Below are 27,013 nucleotides of genomic sequence, written 5' to 3' on the forward strand. Positions count from 1 at the left end.
TCCCTACATCAGTGGTCTTCAACCGGCGGACCTCCAGATGTTGCAAAACTACAACTCCCAGCATGCCCAGACAGCCATCGGCCCGGACAGCTCACTCGAGTATAAGCCGAGGGGGGGCGTTTTCAGCACGAAAAATCGTGCTGAAAAACTCGGCTTATACTCGAGTATATACGGTATCCAGATTCCTAGAGTGGGTTCTTTTGGAGTCATCTACATTCCTAGCACAATATTACAGTTTCCTATCCATTTGAAGGCCGACAGAGCTGAAGCCTTTTTGTTATGCAATTTTCCACTTACAATGTTTGTCGACATTTTAGCACATTCTACACGAATGGCAAATAAAGGCACGCTTCCTCTCACCTCTGCTTGGCTGGTGCCACGCTCAGGTTAAGACTTAATCTCAACACTTACACAGCGTTTGGCAACATATCAGACACTGACAGACGCCTGAGCCTGTTTCGAAGTGACACTATGTCACAGCTCCTCAGCTGGCAAGGTATGTGTATCCGCTAAGGTTGGGTGAATTTTGTCACTTCAGTAAATTGATAGGACGGCAAATGCTTTAAAGTAACTGAGCACAACTGAAAGGCTTCAGAGGTTAAAAGGGAATGAAACTAAATCCAGGGACCAGGTGCAATAGTTTTCCAGCGCATTATATTTCTAAAGGGCCGACTGATACTGTAAAATAAAGTGTCTGCAAAGTTATGACAAAATAAAAGATACAACAAAATAGACCAACAATCGCTTGAGGTGGATCTTCGCTTTCAAGACTGAACACGGATTAGGTGGCAAGTAGCTTTGTGGATAGGGAGTGACTAAAGCACAATGTACTATGTATATGTCAAAAACCATGTAAAATAGCAGGTAACAAACAGAAATGATGGTAACTAAATCCAGTGACCAGGTGCGATAGCTTTCTTGTAAAACTATATTCCTAAAGGATTAATACTGATACTGTAAAATAAAGCTTCTGCGAAAGGACACGAGCGCTTCCCCTTCTCAAATGTCATTGGAACTTGCACGTTCAGGGGGATGAAGTTTCAAAATGTAAGGAATCTGAAAATGAAGAACAAGGCAACACAGTATAATATATACAGTCAGGGCTGCCGTCAGAAATTTTGGGGCCCCTTACACAGCTCAGGCCTGGGCCCCCTGGACACCCCTCACAGTACCGCCAATTGCACATATCGCGTTGCATGTCCTACGACGTATAACATGATACCAGTATCAGCATTACAAATTGGGCTGCTACCCCCATGCATTCTCCCACTTGATCAACCTCCTGTGCCATTTCAACCACTCCCCACTGTGCTATATCATTTGCCACCCCCCTGATCCTCCCTATGCCACTTTATTTCCACTCTCTGATCCCCTCTGCCACTTTATTCCCCCCCTCTGATCCCACCCCCTGCCACTTTATCCCCACCCTCTGATCCCCCCTGCCACTTTATCCCCCCTCTGATCCCCCTGCCACTTTATCCCCCCCTGCCACTTTATTCCCCCCCCCGATCCCCCCTGCCACTTTATCCCCCCCTGCCACTTTATTCCCCCCCCGATCCCCCTGCCACTTTATTCCCCCCCCCCCCGATCCCCCCTGCCACTTTATTCCCCCCCCATCCCCCTGCCACTTTATTCCCCCTCGATCCCCCCTGCCACTTTATCCCCCCTGCCACTTTATTCCCCCCCGATCCCCCTGCCACTTTATTCCCCCCCCGATCCCCCCCGCCACTTTATTACCCCCCCCCCGATCCCCCCTGCCACTTTATTCCCCCCCCCCCCCCCGATCCCCCCCCTGCCACTTTATTCCCCCCGACTGATCCCCCTCCCTGCCACTTTATTCAGAGATAATGAGGAAGAATTATCAGATCCTGTGCAGAGGGAAAGTGGAGCAGTTGTAGATCGCTTCTTTAATTTTTCAGATGCCTTTAAAAAAAAAAAAAAAAAGGAACAGTCTGGTTGCTATGGGCAACTGCTCCACTTTCCCTCTGCACAGGATTTGATAAATCTCCCCCATTATCTCTGAATTTCATGTGTGTTGTCGCCTCTGTGCTGACTTGTGGTTTTCTCCTGATGCCTCATATACATGTTTTTAATTTGGTTGGTGTTAACAAAATAAACTTCTAGCGATATGTGGACACTTTTTTTGTTTTGTGTAGGTACTTTGGGGGAGATTTATCTAAACTTGTGCAGAGGAAAATTTGACCAGTTGCCCATAGCAACCAATCAGATCGCTTCTTTCATTTTAACAAGGCCTCTGCAAAATGAAAGAAGAGATCTGATTGGTTGCTATGGGCAACTCAGCAACTTTTCCTCTGCACAGGTTTTGATATATCAACCCCTTTGTTTTGGAGTTTTACCCTTACAGTTACAGTCGCCGGCCGATCAGCCAGATATTGTGGCAGCAGTGGTGGCCGGTCACAGGGGGCTCAGTCATGATTGTGACGGCTGCGACCATGAGATTTATACCACTTGTGTATTACAGCCATAATACTTTTCATTTTCAACTTTCAAACCCATATGAGGCTTGTTGCTTTTTGTGCCACCAATTTTACATTGTAATGGCATCAATCATGCTACCATGAAATACACAGTAAAAAAAACTCCATTTTGCAACTTTTGGGGGCTTCTGTTTATACAAAAAGTAGTATACTTAAAATCATCCTCTTCTGACCCCTATAACTTTAGCATTTTCCCTATACTGGGATGTGTGAGGGCTCATCTTTTGCGCTTTGATCTGTAGTTTTTACTGGTATAATTTTTGTTTTGATGCGACTTTTCGATCTCTTTTTTTATTTATTTTTTATGGTATATGAAATTTTTTAACAATTATGCCATTGACCGTGTGGGATAATTAACGTTATATTGGAATAGTTTGGACATTTATTTATTGATTCTTAAATCAATAAATGTGGTGGGTGTGTTAAATGCAGTGTGTGGGAATTATATAGTGCAGTGTTTTCCAAACAATGTATCTCCAGCTGTTGCAAAACAACAACTCCCAGCATGCCCAGGCAGCTGTTGGCTTTCTGGGCATACTGGGAGTTGTAGTTTTGTAACAGCTGGAGGCACACTGTTTGGAAAACACAGACATAGTAATTTGTGTGTGAGTATGTAGTATAGGTTACCTTCACATGATACACATTCCCCTATACAGGAACTTCTTCCTGGGCCTCCAGCTGGGAGATGGGGCCCCTTACTGGAGTACTGGCTGTACCCCCCTGATGGCGGCCCTGTATACAGTGGTCCCTCAAATTACAATATTATTTGGTTCTGGGATGACCCTTGTATGTTGAAACCATTGTATGTTGAGACCAGAACTCTATGGAAACCTGGTAATTGGTTCTAAAGGCACCAAAATGTCATCCAAAAAATAAGAAAAAGTGAGAATTAAAGAAAAATAAGTAGATAACTAATAAAGATATAGCAAGTCCTTACATATAAAAGTAAGAAAGATCCGCTAGGAGCTGTAAATCACTGTCTATGTCAGTGTTTCCCAAGCAGGGAGCCTCCAGCTGTTGCAAAACTACAACTCCCAGAATGCCCGGACAGCCAAAGGCTGTCCGGGCATGCTGGGAGTTGTAGTTTTGCAACAGCTATGGGCACCCTGCTTGGGAAGCACTGGTCTATGTAGAGGACAGGAGCTTCTTTGGGGTCCTGTACAATGCACGCAATGTCATAAAAAAAAAGTAACATGGAGCCGCCCTCACCTGGTGTCCAAAGGAGCAGCTAACCCTGGTCCAAAGAGTAGTACAGAACATGTAGTACCACCCTGTACTGTAGGGGGCACTACCAGACACCAGTCAGTGCATACACTTCAGTAATACAGGAGTTTTACCAGTGAATGCCCATTCTGATTGGTCAGTTCATTGACAGGTTTCACAGATCTGGATTGTCCATAACATTGTATGTTGAGTCTGGTTTCAACTTACAATGGTCCAGAAAAGACCATTGTATGTTGAAACTATTGTAAGTTGAGGGATCACTGTACTGCAATAATTGGACAGCCTTTTCACGTTGATCCAAGCAATAAAGATAAAGTGGACCTATCTGTAAAAAAATATACAGACTCTATAAAAGATAAGTGGCAATATATCATAAAATATTCTATTAAGAGAAGGTGCATAGCTGGTACATAAGGTGCATAGTGAAGCGTAATAAAGGCAGGATAGAGATAAGGTGCATAAAAGACTGAAGATGCCTCAGAGGATCTAAATGAAAAGAACAGTCATATAAATAAAAAGTATATAGGCTAATATTATAGGTATGGGTATTATTAATTGGGTTATTCTAAACACATATTCACCTTACCATACACTATAGCCATACTTTTCCTATGTGCACACAAAAGAAAAAACTGGAGTCACTTGTTTTTTAAGAAATAGTACACTATTTTATCAATCATAACATATAATCACATTTAAAATAGGAGAATGTCCACCCAGGGGGGGAATAAGAATCAAACAAGGGTGTCACTCAGGTATCCTACAAAAAGTGCCTAGTGCATGGCATGTAACAAGGCTTAAGTGGAGCATATAGATAGCAGCAAACTATGTAAACAAGATTATAGTGCAAATAGTGCAAAAAGACATGATCACAAGCATATACTTAGCCATACATAGTAGATAAGCAGGCACAGGATACTAGAGCGACACCACACCAACGACGCGTTTCTGCAAACTTTTGTCGACAATGGTTTGCCGAAATGCCGCATTGGGGTGGTGTCGCTCTATTATCCTGTGCCTGCTTATCTACTATGTATGGCTAAGTATATGCTTGTGATCATGTCTTTTTGCACTATTTGCACTATAATCTTGTTTACAATTGTTTGCTGCTATGTATATGCTGCATGTTACTCTTGTTACATGCCATGCACTAGGCCCTTTTTGTAGGATACCTGAGTGACACCCTTGTTTGATTCTTATTCCCCCTGGGTGGACATTCTCCTATTCTAAATGTGATTATATGTTATGATTGATAAAATAGTGTACTATTTCTTATAAAACAACAAGTGACTCCAGTTTTTTCTTTTGTGTGCATATTATATATAGGAGGTCACGAAGCACAAGTTACATAGGGGGCCATTATGGTATATGATATATCTAAATAGCACCTACGTCTTACAAACTTTTGTTTGTTCCCCCCCCCCCCCCTTTTTTTTTGGTATCTGAAAACTAAGTGTATACTTTTCCTATAGCGTACCTGCCTTTTAATTAAATAACAGGAGGTTTAGTCCCAAGTTGTACAAAATTGTCCTCCTTTATACGTTATATCCGAAGCTCTGTATACCGTAACACTGGTGCTAGGAGCCGTTTTCAATTCAGTGGGCAGTGACATACAGTGTTTGTAAAAGAGTTGCGCTGTAAGTTCAAAGTATACAGATGCGAATCACAAGTTTTCCAGCAATGCGTGCGGTATCTGTAGTAATCTTAAGGTTTCCCGTGAGTTGTAATTACATTGTGTGGTATCCCGGTACAGGACATGGTCCTGTACCCTCCCTGAGTCCCCTCAGGAAGAGTCCCTGCAGTCCATAGGGCTCTCCTGCAGGGTTCACCCCTTTGCTCACCTTCTATTGTCACATATAAATGCATTGTATATATTCTGTATGCATTGTCAATATGTATAAAGTTTGTACAAATGTGTACAGAAGTGTTCGTCATGTGAACCACTGTCATGTGCCATGGGCACAGGAACCACAGGCTTTGCAACCAATGGACTTTAGTCCAGCCCCCTTAGTATATAAGGGGCTGTAGTCTCTAAACTCGCTCTCTTGATTCCTGGATTCATAAGAAAGCACAAGTCTTGTATGCTGCAAATTAATCTCATCTAGGCCAAAGCCTAAAGATCCTGCAGCCACTTCAAAACGTGAGTTATCAAGTTCTATCTACAATTCTAGTGACTACTACTCAACTCAAGAATAATATTAATAGCACAGTGGCCTACATAGATATTCTCAATACTACAAGTCCCAGCAAGCCTGCGAGGTATCCGGTGTCCCGGTTGCCTCTAGAGAAACTGTATAGCTGTAAAGACTGTTTCTTAAGAATTACAATTAAAAGTTACAGTTCTTGCATAATTCCTGCTGTGGACATTCCTTTATTGAAAACCGTTTTGGGTTGGTTGACGGTGGTTACCACACCTGAATAACCACATCCTGGCATCACAAATAATTAGGGGTTACCCCACAGGGTTAATACAACCGGACCCTGCTACACTATTGCAACACCCCAGCTCACGACAGTTGTCCTGCGGTCCGGTTGCGTTTCCAGTACCAGGGAAAGATCTGTGAGAAAGTGGAGAATGTGTAATCACGGGAGTGCGCCCCGGCCGGTGGTGTCTCACAGCAGTATGCAGTGACGTCACTATAGGGGTCAGAGAGGACCAAAAAGCAATCGAACGCGGTCTTCTTCATCAGGGATGTGAACTGGGTCCTCTTAGTTACCTTATATGGACTCATACGCCATTCTCCTTTCCTCACTGACTAGTGGTATTCTCCTTAGAGGTGCTTCCGTTGGGGCATATACTGTATCCAATTGGGTGCAATAAAGATTTTTGCATGTAACAGATGAATGTTTCAATTGGTATTTCTGTATGTCTGAATCAGTGTGTATGAGGCAGACTAATATACAAAGCCAAAAATCTCGAACTCTGCATTAAGTCCATGTGGAACCATTGTGTTTAAGATGAAGATCCATTTGGATTCAGCCTTGGACATTTAGCATATGAAGTTCCCTCCCCACCAGTGTGGGTTAATTTTCTCTATACCAAAAAATTGCCTTCCTGGGGTTTTGGGAATGTTTTTATTTATAATGAGTGGATAGTGGGTGGCCTTCATATCCTTTTTGTATATTATTTATATGTTCTCCCAATCGGACTTTCAAAGTTCTTTTGGTACGGCCCACATATATTCTCTCGCAGGAACAAAAGATAGCATAAATTACTCCACTTGTAGTACAATTTATGTGAGTTTTTATTTTATATTCTATTGTCCAGAACTCTCCAGAGTAGGAGAAAATCCCCATTGCAAACCTATTCCGGACAGTTCCTAAAATGGACAGAGGTGTCAGCAGAGAGCACTGTGGTCAGACAGAAAGTATATTAAAAAAAAAGAACTTCCTGTGGAGCATACAACAGCTGATAAGTACTGGAAGGATTAAGATTTTTTAATAGAAGTAATTTGCAAATCTGTTTAACTTTCTGACACTAGTTTATTTAAAAAAAAAATCCAGGGGAGTACCTGTGTAACGTTGCTTTCAAATGCATGCATGGATTCTGAGTATTCTTGATATTCGATGGGGGGGGGGGGGGGGGGGGAGAGTTTGCATGTTTTATCTTTTTTTTATGAAGTATTTTATTCAGAGTTAAGTTTCTCATGAATTTCTTTAGGTCTATGAAGGTTTCAAATGTATTTATGGAACACGATGGAGCAAATTTTAGGCCTTTTTGTATTACATTTTCTTATTTTTTTGTGAGCTGATAGTTGCTAAGATTGTAGATTTTCTGTTATTGTTGCTGGTCGCTATCATTATTTACCTTTCTGTGTTTATTCTTCTTTGTTTGTTACCTGAATCCGTGTTACTCCTCTTATCTAAATTTCTTTCTATTGTCTGTCTTCCTTCCGGGGTTTGTAATGGTGAGAACCTGTTTTCTAAGTGTACGTCATATTCTATCTGTATTGATTGCTCAGTGATTCTTTTTGTTTCTTCTTCCCTTGGGTTGTCTATTGTGCTTTTTCTCATCACAACAATGTTGGGAGATAAGGGTATATCTTGAATGTTATCATTTGGTTGGACTAGGGGATCAAGAATAGTTGATAGAGATAAATCTATATCATTACTATGTGATTTGGTGGTTATATCATGATCCTCGGTTATCTCATCAATGGTCTCTAGGTCTTTCATACCTGGGGAATTGATTTTTTGTTTTTGTATTGCATTGTATTGTATTGTTTGTGCAGTGTCTGGTGTAGGATGCCATTGTGGTACTTGTGGTCGTTTGCAGGCATCCTCCATTGTATGCATTTTATGCTGGTGATTGCCCATAGCAATGGACCACAAGTGCAGGCTCTGCCCCCCAGTATCTATGCCCATCTGCATTCAGGGGTTGAGTACCTTCGTACATCTGATACCACATCAATGTATTTGTTCAAAGCTGGGCCGTTTGAAGGAATTTGGGGGCCCCAAGCAAAATGGGTGTGGCTATGTGAAGGCGGAGCCAAAGGGGGAGAATAGTGTACCACAACTCCAGTGTCTGCCAGATCTTTTGATGCCTGATGAAGCTGCGCATGCGCAGCGAAACGCGTTGCATCTAATAAATCCATTGATTTTACTTGGCTGCCTGATGGTTCCTCTCTGCGCCAGACAAACTCCTGACTCCCTGGTCATTCGGTTTTGATTTTATTCTTACCCAGGAGGGCTGCAGTGGACCTTCTTCCATATCTTTTCTGCTCTTAACCTTGTTGTGTGTGGGCGCACAACCAACTTTGGTAAGCGGCTTGGGAATTACCGTCCCCTACCCCCACCTGCAAGATCTACTGATCCCGCACATGAGGCGCCTTCCTCCCTCTTTCTGGAGGGATTGTGCAGTCAAACGTGGGTTTTGAATTGTTTTTCTCCTGCGAGCTGTTCTGTCTGATATTTTTCTTGGTCTTCCAGATCTTGCTTTAACTTCCACTGTTCCTGATGACTGCCATTTATTAATTACATTCTGTCTGGGCATTTAAAACCTTTGAGATTGACATCACCTGGTCTTCCCAGATGATGATTGAGAACAATCCATGACACTGGCAGGTCTCAGCTTTGCAAACAGGGCAGTGCATGCTATAAATTCTGCAGGGTGCCCAAACTTGCAGATGTCATTTTTTTGTTTTCTGTTATATGGAAATAAAATCTGACTTTTGTTGACACATTATAAGAATGTCTAATCTGTAATTTGATGCCTTTTGGAGATTTTTCCATCTTTCCTTGGCTTCTTTATGCACATTAATACAAATATTTACCTGGGGTGCCCAAACTTTTGATCCCCACTGTTGACTGTACCTAATGTGTAAGTGCAGTACAGTTCCCCCACATTACGTGCAGTACAGTTCTCCCACATTAGGTGCCACCTAATGTGGGGGAACTGTACTGCACCTAATGTGGGGGGAACTGTACTGCCAACCTAATGTGGGGGAACTGTACTGCCAACCTAATGTGGGGGAACTATACTGCCAACCTAATGTGGGGGAACTATACTGACAACCTTATGGGCAGGGACTTATACTGCACCTATATGAGTGCAGGTCTGTTTATGTATGTGTGCATGCAAGCAAGAGTGTATTTTTGTGTGTGTATGTGTGTATGTGTATATATATATATATATATATATATATATACGCACGCGCGCGGCGTGAGTTTGTGCTTTAGGGTGCACACCCTAATGCAATAGGCTGTGCACGCCTATGTCTATGCGATTGGTAAATGATATGAATATGTCAACATAAATGTTACAAGCACATGTTGCACCAACATAAGCCAATGTAAAAGCATCAGGTAGGCAATAATACAGACCAATATCGGTAGCGTGACCTACTCTGGTGTTCCCCCACCTCACACTCCAACGCGTTTCGCCCCGCTTCGTCCGGGTGTGGACGAAGACATAAGGCTCGGATCTGTGAAGGTTGACTTTGTTGACTTTGCTGAGTTATCTTTGCCTTTCTTTTTTTCTTTGATACATATGTGTATTTGTAGCCTTATTCATGTAAGTTTTTGTTTAGACAGATGGAATAGTCTTTACAGCTCAGTTAGGCCCAAGGAGATGACCAGTGACTTAGGAGACTTGCAGACTCGCTTGGACTTGCGGTGGATTTGGGCTGAATTATGCAGACCCATGCTGACTTTAGCAGACTTGATTAACTTGATTATGACTGACTAGACTTCACTAGACTTCTCTGGTTGCTTACCAGGCTTTGACGTTTACCTGAAGGGGCACTTGGCTGCGTGGTTAGGCCTAGGTCTCCCTTAGGACACCAGACCCTCTCAGGTCTTAACTGTACTGCTCCTCAGAATGCATAGAACTGCTCTGCCTGAACTAGCTCCTCTCTTGGTTTATAAGGGAGCAATTTGGAGGGGTCCTATAGGTCACAACACAAGTCACCTGGTCACTGACACCTTCCCTGGTCACATGACTTGGTAACAACATTTAAAGGCATATGAACATTAGAAAGGCAATTCAATAGAGAACATAGGACACTGTTAACCATTTAACCCCTTAAGGACACATGACGTACTGGAACGTCATGTGTCCGCTCCCAATCTATAATGGCTAATAGCGCGCAGCATTTATCGCAGTGCCGTGCGCTATTAACCCTTTAGACACGGCACTCAAAGTTGAACATCGTGTCTAAAGTGAAAGTGTGCCGGTTAGCTCAGTGGGCTGTTTGGTATAGCCGCAGCAAAATCGCGGCATCCCGAACAGCTGACAGGACAGCTGGAGGGCCCCTACCTGCCTCCTCGCTGTCCGATCGCCGAATGACTGCTCAGTGCCTGAGATCCAGGCATGAGCAGTCAAGTGGCAGAATCAACGATCCCTGGTTTCTTATGAGAAACCAGTGATCAATGTGAAAGATCAGTGTGTGCAGTGTTATAGGTCCCTATGGGACCTATAACACTGAAAAAAAAAGTGAAAAAAAAAAGTGAATAAAGATCATTTAACCCCTTCCCTATTAAAAGTTTGAATCACCCCCCTTTTCCCATAAAAAAAAAACACAGTGTAAATAAAAATAAAAATAAACATATATGGTTACAATACAAGAATATGGGTGCACTACTGTGGTAGATGTAAACAATACATTGGCTATCCCTCAACACTGATGTTAAAATTGAGACATTCGCCAGTGTATCCTTATATGAAGGACACACCAGAGCCCGCACACCAACGCCAAGGTTTCTCAAATTGGTGCGAGACCTAACGCTAGTCCTACCTGTGCTTGATAAACAGAACAGGGGCCAGTGGGCAATTACGGCAGCATTCGGCTGACTCACAACTTCCTTCCAGATATCCTCCAGTGTTACTACGCACACATGCAATGGGAGGAGGGAGGCAAGCTGCAAGCCCCACCTGAGTTGGCTATTGTGGGTGCCTGGCCTCACAGGTGCTACCTTAATGCTGCCTGGTAGATATTCAAGGCGCATTAATGTTGGAGTTTACACACCTCCAAATTTAAAATTTAAACAAACAACAAAAAAACGTGGTCTCAAATGGCTGGAAGTGCTCAACCCCATATGCGGTTGTGCATTTATACTGGGGGAGCAGATCCTGCCCTTGTAGTCCGTTGCTAGGGGCGATCCCCAGCATAAAAATGCATACAATGGAGGATGCCTGCAGCGGACTACAAGTGCCACAATAGAATCCTACACCAGATAAACGGTGTGGATATGTAACAATTAGAATACAATACAAGAATATGGGTGCACTACTGTGGTAGATGTAAACAATACATTGGCTATCCCTCAACACTGATGTAGCAACGGACTACAAGGGCAGGATCTGCTCCCCCAGTATAAATGCACAACCGCATATGGGGTTGAGCACTTCCAGCCATTTGAGACCACGTTTTTTGTTGTTTGTTTAAATTTTAAATTTGGAGGTGTGTAAACTCCAACATTAATGCGCCTTGAATATCTACCAGGCAGCATTAAGGTAGCACCTGTGAGGCCAGGCACCCATAATAGCCAACTCAGGTGGGGCTTGCAGCTTGCCTCCCTCCTCCCATTGCATGTGTGCGTAGTAACACTGGAGGGTATCTGGAAGGAAGTTGTGAGTCAGCCGAATGCTGCCGTAATTGCCCACTGGCCCCTGTTCTGTTTATCAAGCACAGGTAGGACTAGCGTTAGGTCTCGCACCAATTTGAGAAACCTTGGCGTTGGTGTGCGGGCTCTGGTGTGTCCTTCATATAAGGATACACTGGCGAATGTCTCAATTTTAACATCAGTGTTGAGGGATAGCCAATGTATTGTTTACATCTACCACAGTAGTGCACCCATATTCTTGTATTGTATTCTAATTGTTACATATCCACACCGTTTATCTGGTGTAGGATTCTATTGTGGCACTTGTAGTCCGCTGCAGGCATCCTCCATTGTATGCATTTTTATGCTGGGGATCACCCCTAGCAACGGACTACAAGGGCAGGATCTGCTCCCCCAGTATAAATGCACAACCGCATATGGGGTTGAGCACTTTCAGCCATTTGAGACCACGTTTTTTGTTGTTTGTTTAAACATATATGGTATCGGCGCATGCGGAAATGTCCGAATTATAAAAATATATTGTTAATTAAACCGCTCGGTCAATGGCGTGCGCGCAAAAAAAATTCCAAAGTACAAAATAGTGCATTTTTGGTCACTTTTTATATCATGAAAAAAATGTATAAAAAGCGATCAATAAGTCCTATCAATGCAAAAATGGTACCGTTAAAAACTTAAGATCACGGCGCAAAAAATTAGCCCTCATACCTCCCCATACGCGGAAAAATAAAAAAGTTATAGGTGTCAGAAATGACAACTTTAAACATATTAATTTTCCTGCATGAAGTTATGATTTTTTCCAGAAGTATGATAAAACCAAACCTATATAAGTAGGATATCATTTTAACCGTATGAACCTACAGAATAAATATCATGTGTCATTTTTACCGAAAAATGTACTACGTAGAAACGGAAGCCCCCAAAACAACGTTTTTTTTTCAATTTTGTCTCACAATGATTTTTTTTTCCGTTTCACAGTTGATGTTTGGGCAAAATGACTGACGTCATTACAAAGTAGAATTGGTGGCGCAAAAAATAAGCCATCATATGGATTTTTAGGTGCAAAATTGAAAGAGTTATGATTTTTTAAAGGCAAGGAGCAAAAAACGAAAATGCAATAACGGAAAAAACCCCGGTCCTTAAGGGGTTAAGGTACACATAATGAAGGTGGATTCAAGGGACACTGCAATAGAGACTGCCACACAGGACAGAAAGGGTACAGGAGAGCAACTCCTGTACTGGGCCACCAAAGATTTAAAAAAGAACAGGTATGCCTGGAATAGAAATAGAAACATCTATGGTTCATGGTTTATCCAATGGCAAAAAATAATTAAAGAGGTTGACTCATTAGAGACAAACCATTCCACACCGCAACTGCTATATAGGTTGCTTTATATCTTCAACTTTGGTGGCTTATCAATAACAATAATGTCAGGCAGTAGAAATTCAAATGCTCAAACCTTCTCATCCTCAACATCTTGGAGGACTCTATATACTTTTGAGAATTGGCAGGTACCACCAAAGTTGGCGGGTCAGCTGACAATTTAATTGAATGTGACCTTACCTGTATAAGCTTATTGTCATTTGTGCAAGTTCTAGCACCTCTGGCAGACGACTGTGCCAAACAAAAGCTTTTGTGGCCAAGCATTTACCCTGCAATGGCCACAGATGAGTGGCCTTCCATAACTTACTGTCCAAAGGTCTGCTTTTACAAAGGAGGGGGGGGGGGGTGGATAAGGTCCAGTGTCATGGTAAGGGTTTTAGGGGGAAGCTGTGGAGGAAGCCAGGATACCAGTCTGATCTGTGTGATGGCTTCTCTACTTTTCTGTATATACCACTGACCGCTTGAACAATTGGCTGGTGCAGTTGGTTTATTTCTACACTTACATATCAATGAAAAAATAACGCTGTTGTTAATAGAACATTTTTTAAATGGTTTATTGATATAATAGGTTTAAACAATCTTACATTAAATATGACAGCAAATAACTTCATGAAAGCATATTGCTTCTATAATTCCCCATAACACTGAACACAGAGAGCATTGTTTTATTGAAATATGACAAATGTCTCTAATCTAGCTTCAAAGTCACCTTCTATAACTTGATAGTATAGTACTTCATACCTTTTATATTACAGAGGAATATTAGCATACAATATAGGAAAATCACTGTGCAGGTACTATCATATTCACAGGGAACCGCACACCTTTCTACATCAAATGTTCTTTGGAGATGAAGTTAATGATTAAAAGGGAATTATGGGAATTATGTTTTCAGTACATATTATGGTAATTAAATGCGGCGAGAAAAAGGTCTGCTCTAAATGCAGTGTGGATTTTACTTTCGCATATTTTATCATAGATCTGCAATTAGAACTTGTATTAGAAGTACAGCATATAAAGTTCTACTTCATTTTTTAAAGAGAACCTGACAGCTAGTTCACCCGCTCTAAACCAGTATAGTCTACTATAGTGCAGGTGAACAGCTGTAAAATAAAGGGTTACTCACTGAAATCCATAGGTTTATTTGCTGCCTTATGCTTGTAAATAGCTTTATTCCTAATGTGCCTCAGCGCACACTGGAGGCGGGAGCCGGCTGGCTGAGCTCCCCTGTCTCTTCCATATTTCCCAATTTCTTGGCCCCGCCCCTTCATTATTATGCTAATGAGGGGAATGGGTGAGCGCACACAGAGCAGAGTTGGGAAAATGGAGGAATAAGGAGAGCTCAGCCAGCCGCCTCCCCGCTTCCAATTGCACACTGGGGCACATTAGGAATAAAGCTGTTTACAAGCATAACGCAGCAGGTGATTTAGCTGTCAGATTCTCTTTAAAGTCATTTCAGAAGTCAGTAAACCAAACCAAAATCCAAATTTTCCTTGAAGATGATGGATTTCCATGAATGCAAAGATGACAAAGATTTCCAATGTTGACAAAAAAAAGTGGTTACTGAAATCTGCTCTCAAGAAGACCTCTTTAAAGGCCTTTTTAGGGTATAGTTACATGATGGAAAATTTCCGGGTGGACATTCCACAGGCAGCTAGGACCGCTCCCAAATGCGCCATCTCTAAAGAAAGCAGTGCATTTCTGTGCAGACTAAGGTCAGAATCTGAAAATTCCGCCATGGAAATTCTGCCGTTTGCATGGTGCAGAAGAATAATATCGAAAGCAATAGGATAATTTAATTATTTTCAGATTAGGTTTGTATATAAGTCAATGTTTGCTTTACAAGGAACTAATCTTTTCCATTGACAACAGTATCCTTCTGTCAGGAAAACACATGTGTGAACAAACCCTTTCTCTTGTAGCTGGACTCCAATAGGTCTAATTGTAATTGAGTTCTGTTATACAAGCAGAATACCGCATCTACTTTGTATAAACGATTCATTCTGGTAACTTGCTGTGTGTTCTGTTTTCCATAAATCAATATCATTTGCTGCTTCACTTGCTACACTAGTGTATTATATCATTATCGCTATTGTTCTCACTGTATCGTTTTGTATCCCGACCTTCACAATGAAATAGACCATAAAACAATGACACTGTGATTAGTTTCTTCTAAATGGAACTCAATAAATCAGTTCAAGAAAAAAGATGGAAAAAAGAGAATAGCAAATAGTAAAATACAAACACCAAGAAATCATAAATTATAGTGTGATATTCATATCTCAGCCTCGAATAGTATGGCTAATGTGTAAGTGGCATTAATCGTCCATATAATCTATACTTTTATATAAAATACATTGCTGTGATAATAGTATCAATTATTTATTGTCAAGATGGTGAAAAGGGTTCCTAATTTTTCAAAAAAAATGAAAAAATGCACAAAACCTACCAAAGGGGTATACACAATGACCCTGATTTACTAAGAGTGTTGTGTAGGTTTCTTTGTGGGTTTTAATTCCCTACAATTATTTTCCGCAGTATTTACTAAGGTTTCCCTACATTTTGCACTTTTCCCTACATTTTGCTTTGATCTGTAGGGTTTTCCTCAACTCAAATCCACCTCATTGGGGTTTATTTACTAACGTGATCCCGACTCTTTTTTCTGGGGTTTTGCGCCCAAATTGTGTCAAATCTGTGTTCCTTAAATAAATGCCATGATAATAATAACAATAATAAAGTGTTATAATACCATGAAGCACGGGGGATTGGATGAGCATAGGTTGGGGGGGCGTCGGTAGTAAGTCGGCCTCGACCTTGTTGGTGTCACTGCCTTGGACAGAAATGTAAAATGACACTTACCTTGCTATACTGTCTTCCAACAGGTGGTTTATCTGGGTGGCCCAGGTTTTTAATAAAGTCCAGCGAATGGGGACTTATCAGTTTTACTAGATTTACTAGATGTTTGATGGTTACAACATCTGAATACATAGAGGCACAGTCTTTTACAACAGCATAACAGTGCAGTGGCTGATGGCTTCTTCTGGCAGATGTTATAAGTCTGTACTCCTCCCCATTTACCTGCTTGGGCAGTCTTACTCACTAGTGTATCTGGTCTTATGTTTAGAATGCTGTCTAGGGATTTGTTGGCATAGAGCGATTCTGATTCATGTGGAGCTGTCCCTCTACCCTCTTGAACACAGCACTCCTCTTTCTAGGTACTCTACAGAAGTGCCAGACAACCTGCCCCTAAACTCTCACTAGACAACCTGTCCCTGAACTCTAACTAGACAACCTATTTCTAAACTCTTATTAGACAACCTGTCCCTAAACTGTCCCTAAAAAACCTGTCCCTAAACTGTTACTAGACAACCTGTCCCTAAACTCCTACTAGACAACCTGTCCCTTAACTTTCACTAGACAACCTGTCCCTTAACTTTCACTAGACAACCCGTCCCTAAACTCCGACTAGACAACCTGTCCCTTAACCCCCACTAGACAACCTGTTCCTGAACTCTCACTAGACAACCTATCTCTAACCTCCTATTAGACAACCCGTCCCTTAACACCCACTAGACCAGTGTTTCCCAACCCAGTCCTCAAGGCACACCAACAGTCCAGGATTTTAATTTTTCCCTGTTCTATTCCAATGGAGTAACTGAAAAAAAAACAGAATGTTGGTGTGCCTTGAGGACTGAGGGGAAACACTGCACTAGACAACCTGTCCCTGAACTGTTACTAGACAACCTGTCCCTAAACTCCTACTAGACAACCTGTCCCTTAACTTTGACTAGACAACCTGTCCCTTAACTTTCACTTGACAACCCGTCCCTAAACTCCGACTAGACAACCAGTCCCTTAACCCCCACTAGACAACCTCTCCCTGAACTCTCACTAGTCAACCTATCTCTAACCTCTTATTAGACAACCCGTCCCTTAACATCCACTAGACAACCTGTCCCTGAACTCTCACTAGACAACCTATCTCTCAACTCTTATTAGACAACCTGTCCCTAAACTCTCACTAAACAACCTGTCCCTAAACTCTTACTGCACAACCTATCCCTAAACTCTAACTAGACAACCTGTCCCTAAACTGTTACTAGACAAACTCCTACTAGACAACCTGTCCCTTAACTTTCCCTAGACAACCTGTCCCTGAACTCTCACTAGACAACCTGTCCCTAAACTCTCACTAGACAACCTGTCCTTTAACTCTCACTAGACAACCTGTCCCTGAACTCTCACTAGACATGTCGCTAAACTCATATTAGACAACCTGTCCCTAAATTCTTACTCCACAACCTATCCAAAAATGCTAACTAGACAACCTGTCCCTAAAATCTCACTAGACAAACTGTCCCTAAACCCTCACTAGACAAATTGTCCCTAAACTCTCACTAGACAAACTGTCCCTAAACTCTCTCTAGACAACCTGTCCATAGACTCTCACCCACTCTGCTGGCCCTATAGCCACATCCCCTGAATATTGGTGCAATTATATAAAACGTGGTACATGAGAATAAAGTATAATAAAAACCCAGTTAAACATTATTAAGTCATTTATGATCTGAAGTGTTCAGTCCACACTCCTATGTTGCGCCAACTTCAATTTGTGGGACACTACATTATTATTTACAGGACATGTCCAGGTCTCACTTCTTATTATTGTATCCGTATCTTATTGTATCCGCTCCAGGCTGCAAAATAAAAGAAAACAAACTTTCTCTTGCCTGCCTACGCTCCCCCGGTGCTCCAGTACAGGTGTTCGGTCCCCGGGCTGTATTCTTCTTATTTCCTGTTAGCCCGGCACGTCACACGGAGCTTCAGCCTATCACCGGCCGCAGCGATGTCCCGCCTCGGCCAGTGATAGGCTGAAGCTCCATGTGACGTTCCGGGCTAACAGGAAGTAAGAAGAATACAGCCCGGGGACCGAACACCTGTACTGGAGCACCGGGGGAGCGTAGGCAGGCAAGAGAAAGCTTATTTTCTATTTTTTTTGCAGCGCGGAATGGATACAATAAGAAAAGTGAGCACCGGACATGTCCTTTAAGTTCTCTTTGTTGAACATTACAGAATGCATTAAAGAGGTACTCCGAAGTGGAAAGAAACGTTTTCAAATCAACTGGTGACAGAAAGTTCAACAGATTTGTAAATTACTTCTTTAAGCCTTCCAGTTCTTATCAGCTGCTGTATACTGCAGAGATAGGTGTGTAGTTCTTTCCACTCTGACTACAGGTCTCTCTGCTGCCACCTCTGTCCGTGTCAGGAACTGTCCAGATTATGAGCAAATCCCCATAGCAATCCTCTCCTGCTCTGGACAGTTCGAGACACGGACAGAGGCAGGGGGTGGACTGACAACACTCGGGGCACCCGGACCAAAAAAAGGCAAGGGCCTCTGCTAGGCTCTGCAGCTCGTCAATCTTCTGCCACACCCCTATTCCATACAAATCCCACACACAATAAACTAACATTTATATATGTAAGAAACACTTTAACATAGGTAAATTTCCATGACCAATAATACTGGTATACAAGGAGTAAATATATACCACCACACAATAACTGGATAATACTGCCATACTGTACTGAATAATACCACTATACACAGACCAGTATAATATACAGGATCTGTATACAATATAAGTGATTATATACAGGACCATACGGCAGTAGATAACAGCTGTACACAGGATGTGTATACCATATAAGGGATTACAGTTACATTTTGGGACTGACAATTACGTCTTTTCTGATAAGCGGGTTCTCTTTCCTTTTCTTCTCCGTCCGGGTAAGAACACCATGTGGATCTCTTAACATCTGCAGGACAATCATGTCAGACTTTACATTTTTCATGTACCCACCCCTCCTCTACACAATCTTTCCATCTATAGGCCCACAAACTGTAATAATGCCCTCCTTGGTGTCCTGCACAGTAAAAGGGCAGGTAGGTAGGTAGCCAGGTAAATAGGTAACTAGATAGGTAGATCAGGAAGCCAGATATGTAGGTAGGTGACAAGACAGGTAGGTAGGGGGCTAGCTAGGTAGTTAGGCAGCCATGTATGAAGGCTAGTTATGTACATAGTTAGGTAGCTGGGTATGTAGGTAGTTAGATAGCCTGGTATGTAGGTAAGTAGTTAGGCATCCAGGTATAAAGTTAGGTACTCCCCCCTTCCCTGTAGTTATAGGCAGCAGAGTTACCCCCCCCCCCCTCCCTGTAGGTATAGACAGCAGAGTTAACCCCTCCCCTTCCCTGTAGGTATAGGCAGCAGAGTCAACCCCCTTCCCCAAAAGGTATAGGAAGCAGAGTTAGCCCCCCACCCTTCCCCATAGGTATAGGCAGAAGACTTAACCCCCCTTCCCATAGGTATAGGCAGCAGAGTTAAACCTCCTTCCCAATAGGTATAGGAACAGAGTTAACCCCCCTTTCTCCTTAGGTATAGACAGCAGAGTCCCACCCCCCACCCCCTTTCCCCATAGGTATAGGCAGAGTTAAACCCTCCATTCCTCATAGGTATTGGCAGAGTTAAACCCCCTTTTCCCCATAGGTATGGGCAGGGCCCCCCCTTTCCCCATAGGTATAGGCAGAGTTACCCCCCCTCCCCCCTCATTCCCATAGGTATATGCAGAGTTACACCCCCTCCCTCTTTCCCATAGGTATATTCAGAGTTACACCCCCCTCTTTCCCATAGGTATATGCAGAGTTACACTGCCCCCCCTTCCCATCCAACTCTTTCCCATAGGTATATGCAGAGTAAAGAAAAAAAACTATGCTCACCTGATGTCCCACGCAGAGGTGTCCTCAGCAGCAGGGGCCCGTATCTTCTCCCCACCACAGTACAGGCGCCAGTGAGTGATGTCATCGGCACCTGTACTGCGTGCTGTGTGGGGGAAGAGATCACGTCTCCTCTGTGTAAGCTGTAGATGCGGCTCAGACAGAGGGAAAACCTTTTCCTCTATGTGCGTGTATCGCGCATGCAGGAGAAGGCAGCACTTTCTGCTGGGGATCTGGGATGAGTGTCCCGGATCCTCAGTATTGGCTGCAGGCCCTTAAACCGGCCGTGCCCTCGGATGACGTCCAATCATATCGGCCGGTCAGTCCGCCCCTGGACAGAGGTGTCAGCCGAGAGCGCTGTGGTCAGTCTGGAAAGATCTACACAACTTCCCCTGGAGCATACAGCAGCTGATAAGTACTGGAAGGGGTAAGATTTTTAAATAGAAGTAATTTACAAATCTGTATAACTTTCTGGCACCCCTTTAATGGGCGGTCTCATACAAAAAAAAAAACCTCTTTTTGAAATGCGGTTGGACTAGTTATCAGCGGATTTGGCTACTGAAACTCCTGAGATCAGCTGTTATGACCTGGGGCAAGTTCAACTGGCTATGCAAATAGAATATGATATGGTGGCCATTATCATTGTGGTATTTTTCCTAAAACACTAGTAAAAAAAAAAAAAAATGTCACTGCACTAGTGCCTGGTTATGGTCTTAGACCATTATTTCTCAACCAGGGTGCCTCCAGCTGTTGCAAAACTTCAACTCCCAGCATGCCCAGACAGCCGAAGGCTGTCCGGGCATACTGGGAGTTGTAGTTTTGCAACAGCCGGAGGCTCCCTGATTGGAAAACACTGTCTTACACAGTGTTCACAACCATCACAAACTTGATCGATGACTTTGATCCTTTAAAATATCATTGCTTGTATAGAAGGTTTAAAGCCAAACATCCTGATATATAAAGCCTATGGGGGAGATTTATCAAAGTTGTCTATTTCCCACAACAACCTACAGAGTGTTAGGCTGGTCTATTGTGCGCTTAATTTATCAAAAGGTGCACGGCTCTTGATAAATTCTGTGCACAGACTTCGGGATCTATGCTTTAGACTGTATTTAAACCTGCTCCAGCATGGTCTGACATTTTAGCGTACTTTCGACCAATGTGACTTTTTGCAGAAAAGTCGCTATTGATAAATTCAGCACGAATGCATTTTTCTGTCTTAGGCTAAGTTTCCACTTGGTTTTTTTTCTGGCAGTTTTTGGAAATCTGCCACTGCAGTTTTTGAGCCAAAGATAGAAATGTATTCAAAAGGAATAAGACATATAAAGGAAGGACTTACACTGCTCCTCCCTTATGGATCCACTTCTGACTTTGGCTCAAAAACTACAGTGACAGATTTCCAAAAACCAAGTAGAAGCCTAAAATAGACTAGAATGCATCATGTTCTAAAAATCCTCTAAAGCAAAAGTCGCAAAAAAAGTCGCACATATTTAGACTGCGACTTTCTGTGCGACAAAATCAGTCTAAACCCTTTGATAAATCTCCCCCATTGTGTCTGTGTCCTTTTATTTGCACAGTTGCATGTTTTTCAAACTAACTTACTGCCACTCTTGCCAATGGAAACTGTAGACATCAACCAGTAGAAACCCTCATGAACGCTATTGTCAATGGAGACAGCTGCTGACATTTTATTCCTTTTTAAGCAGCTGTTCAGATAAATTAAGGTTCAGTAAATTATCGCAGCTGTTACATGGTGAGAAGAAGAAAGGCTTTTCTAGAAGAGAAGTTTAACAAAAATCTAGTAGGCTGCGTTCACACATTAGTAGTAAAAAGGTAGTAAAATAGGTATAAGAAACGGATATATATTTTTACCTAATAATGAGTTCTATTAAAGAGTACCTGTCACCAAATAAACTTTTCGAAACTAACAAACTATTCTAAAAAATTCCGAGCTTTAAAAAGCTGTGTATCTTACCTTTATTCTTGCTCATATAGTGCAATCTCCCAGGAGAAGAAAGTGGGCATTTCCCAGCAGGCATGACATTACTGAAGCCTGCTGGGAACCACTTCTGCCCTCATGTTGCAGTGCTGTGATGAATAGAAGACCTCAAGCTCTGTGCAGCAGCTTTCAGTGTGTGTATCTTTCAGTGAGGCTGTTTGCAGCTTTCAGTCTGTGCAGTTTTTAGTCTATGCAGCTTTCAGTGAGGCTCTTTGCCGCTTTCAGTGAGGCTATGTGCAGCTGTCAATCAAGCTCAGTAAAGAGAAACACTTCCTGAGTTTGGTCTCCTGCCATTAAAAGCAGGAGCCCAAAATCTGAGATTTTGACCAGGCCGAATGTGTTATGGCCAAGAAGGGAGACTCCTGGTATATAGCAGAAAAACTAACATAAAACTTTTTTTTTTTTTTTTTTTTTTTTAATGGAAGCCAATTACAAAATTATTTATGTGGCATAAGGAATCAAATATTAAAAATCATGTTTAATGGCAGTGCCCATTTAAAGTCTATGAAAAAGCACCCGTCAGTGCACAAACATTGGGGTTAATAACAAATGTGTTTCCTAGGGTGATAGACAGCTATGCATTTCCTTGCAGAATCTGCAGAAACAATAGACATGTCTGTTCTTTCTGAGGATGCCAGAATCGGAATATCCATGCAGAAACATCTGGCGCTATACATTCTGCTATGTGAACAGTTCAGCAGAATCCCATTGAAGTCAATGGTACTCTGCTGCTGTGTTATGTCTGCGAGGAATTCTTCTGCGAAATTTCGCACACAAATTCCATCGTGTGAACATGGCCTTAGAAACACGTTTTGGACAACTCCTTTCCACTCTTTAGGTGGTTTGCCTACCCAACAAAGAAAATTGCATTGAAAAACAACAACTTGATACAACTGGCATAAGGCTAAGGGCTCATTCACATTAACATCTGTCCTCGTTATTTAACCCCTTAAGGACTGAGCCATTTTTTGGAATTCTGACCACTTTCACTTTAAGCATTAATAACTCTGTGATGCTTTTACCGTTTATTCTGATTCCGAGATTGTTTTTTCGTGACATATTCTACTTTTCGTCATTACTTGCATCCTGTCTTGGAGAAAAATCCAAAAATGTCATGCTTGTAAGGAAAATGGATATTCCAAATAAATTATATCTTGATTCACATATACAATATGTCTACTTTATGTTTGCATCATAAAGTTGACATGTTTTTACTTTTGGAAACATCAGAGGGCTTCAAAGTATAGCAGCAATTTTCACATTTTTCACGAAAATTTCAAAATCGGAATTTTTCAGGGACTAGTTCAGTTTTGAAGTGGATTTGAGGGGCTTTTGTGTTAGAAATACCCCATAAATTACTCCATTATAAAAACTGCACCCCTCAAAGTATTTAAAATGACATTCAGAAAGTTTGTTAACCCTTTAGGTGTTTCAGAGGAATAGCAGCAAAGTGAAGGAAATAATTCAAAATCTTCATTTTTTACGCTCGCATGTTCTTGTAGAGCCATTTTGTGAATTTTTACAAGGAGTAAAAGGAGAGAAATCCCCACAAAATGTGTAACCCAATTTCTCTCGAGTAAGGAAATACCTCATATCTGGATGTAAAGTGCTCTGTGGGTGCAATAGAGGGCTCAGAAGGGAAGGAGCGACAATGGGATTTTAGAGAGTGAATTTTGCTGAAATGGTTTTGGGGGGGCATGTCGCCAGAACAGCAAAAAAAACAAAAAAAAACACATGGCATAGTATTTTGGAAACTACACCCCTCAAGGAACTTAAAAAGGGGAACAGTGAGCCTTAACACCCCACAGGTGTTAGACGACTTTTCATGGCGCTCTCATTCTTGAGCCTTGTTGTGCGTCCGCAGGGCATTTTATGCCCACATATGGGGTATTTCCGTACTCAGGAGAAATTGCATTACAAATTTTGGGGGTCTTTTTTTCCTTTTGCCTCTTGTGATAATTAAAAGTGTGGGGCAACACCAGCATGTTAGTGTTTTTTTGTGTTAGTTTTTGTTTTTTTACACTAACAGGCTGGTGTAGACCCCAACTTTTCCTTTTCATAAGGGGTAAAAGGAGAAAAAGCCCCCAAAATTAGTAGTGCAATTGCTCCCGAGTACGGAAATACCCCATATGTGGCCCTTAAACTGCTTCCATTAAATGCGACAGGGCTCTAAAATGAGAGAGCGCCATGCGCATTTGAGGACTAAATTAGGGATTGCATAGGGGTGAACATAGGGGTATTCTACGCCAGTGATTCCCAAACAGGGTGCCTCCAGCTGTTGCTAAACTCCCAGCATGCCCGGACAGTCAGTGGCTTTCTGGAAATGCTGGGAGTTGTGGTTTTGCAACAGCTGGAGGCTCCGTTTTGGAAACACTGCCGTACGATACATTCTTCATTTTTATTGGGGGGGGGGGACAGTGCAAGGGGGTGTATATGTAGTGTTTTACCCTTTATTTTGTGTAAGTGTAGTGTAGTGTAGTGTTTTTAGGGCACATTCGCACTGGCGGGGGTTTACGGTGAGTTTCCTGCTAGGAGTTTGAGGTGTGGCGGAAAATTTGCCGCATCTCAAACTTGAAGCAGGAAACTCACTGTAAACCCGCCCGTGTGAATGTACCCTGTACATTCACATGGGGGAGAATAACCTCCAGCTGTTTCAAAACTACAACTCCCAGCATGTACTGACAGACCGTGCATGCTGGGAGTGGTACTTCTGCAACAGCTGGAGGGACACTGGTTGGAAAACTGTCAGTTAGGTTCTGTTACCTAACTCAGTATTTTCCAACCAGTGTGCCTCCAGCTGTTGCAAAACTACAACTCCCAGCATGTACTGATCACCGAAGGGCATGCTGGGAGATGTAGTTATACCACAGCTGGAGGTACGCAACTACAACTCCCAGCATGGGGAGACAGCTGTTTGCTTTTCAGGCATGCTGGGAGTTGTAGTTTTGCATGATGTTTGTCAAACACCTTTGACAAAAATTTGTCAAACACCTGTGGGGTGTGAAGGCTCACTATACCCCTTGTTACATTCCGAGAGGGGTGTAGTTTCCAAAATGGGGTCACAAGTGGGTATTTATTGTTTTGCATTTATGTCAGAACCGCTGTAAAATCAGCCACCCCTGTGCAAATCACCAATTTAGGCCTCAAATGTACATAGTGCGCTCTCACTCCTGAGCCTTGATTTGCGTCCGCAGAGAATCTTACGCCCACATATGGGGTATTTCTGTGCCCCATAGTCTGGAGAAGGAGGACAGAGGAGTCTGGAGGAGGAAGACTGAGAGGTCTGAAGGAAGACAGTGTGTGACAGTTTTATTATTACAGGTACAGTGTGTGGCAGGGGGTAAAGTTTCTGGCAAGGTTATATTTAGGGGGCATGAGACTATATGCCGGTGGCACAGTTTCCGGAAGGATTATAATGCTTATTGTCTTTCTACAGAGGATGAGGATTCGCTGATAAATTAAGGAACCAATGACGTCCGGCTGTCAGACTCTGCAGAGTGCAAGATGTAGCTGGAAGAAGTCCTGGTGTCTGAACCAGATGAAGAAGAAAAGGAAAGCCAACAGAGCAGACATCACTAAGATCACTGATATCATTGTGTACTCTATAGACTGTCCTATCAGAGCTGTAGTCATTTGTAAATTCTGCAGTTATGATGGGTGACAATGTTCTCCAATCTGTGGGTCTCCAGCTGTTACAAAACTACAACTCCCATAATGCCTGAGGCTCTTCAGGCATGATGGGAGTTGTAGCTTCACAACAGCTGGAGAGCAACTTGAATTGATGTGATTGGTTGGCGTCCCAGCAGTCAGACCCCCGCCAAAAAAAAATGGGCTGCTTTTGCCAAAATGCCCACACCTGTTTTTGGTCCAAGTCCGGCCCTGCCACAGTCTAGGGGCGTGTTTTAGGGTGTGGTTAGGGGCGGGGTTGAGCTGTGGGCTCTAGCCCCTGGTCTTTTGCCCCTGCTGAGAGATCTTAGTAGGCCTGTTACATATCTACCTTTTTTGACATATTCACAGCACGTAGACACAGTGGATATAAAGTCTTAAATGTTCTTCAGTACACTTGGGCTCTAAAGCAAATCTGAAGATCAGTTTCATAGGAGACAATATGATTCAGATGACTGCGGCAGTAAATGCTTTTAATCCTCACATATAATACGAACAGAAAGAAAACCCAGATACGTTCTGTCAGAGGTAAAGACACAGATCTGTCTGACTGAAGGTAGGTACAAATACATAGAAAGCACACAATATATCAAATATTGTCTGCGTGCTGATCTAAAACAAAGAAGAACATTTTGTATTTATTTTTAAACAGTCGAGATAGGTGCATATAATGTCGTGTGTTACGCCGAGCGCTCCGGGTCCCCGCTCCTCCCCGGAGCGCTCGCTACACTCTCCTCACTGCAGCGCTCCGGTCAGTTCCACTGACCCGGGGCGCTGCGATACCGCCTCCAGCCGGGATGCGATTCGCGATGCGGGTAGCGCCCGCTCGCGATGCGCACCCCGGCTCCCGTACCTGACTCGCTCTCCGTCAGTCCTGTCCCGGCGCGCGCGGCCCCGCTCCCTAGGGCGCGCGCGCGCCGGGTCTTTGCGATTTAAAGGGCCACTGCGCCGCTGATTGGCGCAGTGGTTCCAATTAGTGTTAACACCTGTGCACTTCCCTATATCACCTCACTTCCCCTTCACTCCCTCGCCGGATCTTGTTGCCATCGTGCCAGTGAAAGCGTTTCCTTGTGTGTTCCTAGCCTGTGTTCCAGACCTCCTGCCGTTGCCCCTGACTACGATCCTTGCTGCCTGCCCCGACCTTCTGCTACGTCCGACCTTGCTTCTGTCTACTCCCTTGTACCGCGCCTATCTTCAGCAGCCAGAGAGGTTGAGCCGTTGCTAGTGGATACGACCTGGTCACTACCGCCGCAGCAAGACCATCCCGCTTTGCGGCGGGCTCTGGTGAAAACCAGTAGTGACTTAGAACCGATCCACTAGCACGGTCCACGCCAATCCCTCTCTGGCACAGAGGATCCACTACCTGCCAGCCGGCATCGTGACAGTAGATCCGGCCATGGATCCCGCTG

General features: G+C 43.0%; 1 long non-coding RNA gene across 1 annotated transcript; it reads left to right on the top strand.

Moving 5' to 3' along the window:
- The first annotated feature begins 355 nt into the window (after window positions 1-355).
- Window positions 356-25,526, top strand: LOC130272732 (uncharacterized). Its single transcript, XR_008843707.1, has 3 exons — window positions 356-496; window positions 25,133-25,259; window positions 25,375-25,526. It is a non-coding gene; the product is annotated as an uncharacterized LOC130272732 (long non-coding RNA).
- The last annotated feature ends 1,487 nt before the right edge of the window (window positions 25,527-27,013 follow it).

Source organism: Hyla sarda, chromosome 5, assembly GCF_029499605.1.
Source record: "Hyla sarda isolate aHylSar1 chromosome 5, aHylSar1.hap1, whole genome shotgun sequence".
NCBI lineage: Eukaryota > Metazoa > Chordata > Amphibia > Anura > Hylidae > Hyla > Hyla sarda.